This window comes from Papio anubis, chromosome 10 (genome assembly GCF_008728515.1).
Source record: "Papio anubis isolate 15944 chromosome 10, Panubis1.0, whole genome shotgun sequence".
In the NCBI taxonomy this organism is placed as follows: Eukaryota; Metazoa; Chordata; class Mammalia; order Primates; family Cercopithecidae; genus Papio; species Papio anubis.
In genome coordinates, this window is record NC_044985.1 from 33503515 (window position 1) to 33504084 (window position 570).

Consider the following 570-nt stretch of genomic DNA (forward strand, 5'->3'; position numbering starts at 1 on the left):
GAAGAAATGATAGGATCATTTTATAGTAAGTCCATTGGCAGACATATAGAGTGGAGGCTGGAAGACAGGATTGCTTGCTGATTTTGGAAAGGGTTCCGAACATTTGATTTGGGGGTTCTGTCTCATAGGAATCACTGGAGGAAACAGTAGGAGTTGTGTTTGATAAATCACTTAAGAAATAAATTCTATTGTGTATATTTAAGGTATACAACATGATTTGATAAGATACATGGATAGTAAAAAGATATATAGAGCATTCACAAATTTGCATGTCATTCTTGCACGTGGGCATGCTGATCTTCTCTGTATTGTTCCAATTATAGAATATGTGTTGTCAAAGCAAGCACTCATTTTTTTTTTTTTTTTTTTTTTCCAGAGGGAGTCTCGCTCTGTTGCCAGGCTGGAGTGCAGTGCCACGATCTTGGCTCACTGCAACCTCCGCCTCCCAGGTTCAAGCAATTCTCCTGCCTCAGCCTTCTGAGTAACTGGGACTACAGGCGCGCACCACCGCGCCCAGCTAATTTTTTTGTATTTTTAGTAGAGACAGGGTTTCACCGTGTTGGCCTGGAT

At 41.2% G+C, this 570-nt stretch overlaps 1 non-coding gene across 1 annotated transcript; it reads right to left on the minus strand.

Moving 5' to 3' along the window:
- Positions 1-240: 240 nt before the first annotated feature.
- Positions 241-347, minus strand: LOC116269253. Its single transcript, XR_004176737.1, has one exon. It is a non-coding gene; the product is annotated as a U6 spliceosomal RNA (small nuclear RNA).
- Between the last annotated feature and the right edge of the window lie 223 nt (positions 348-570).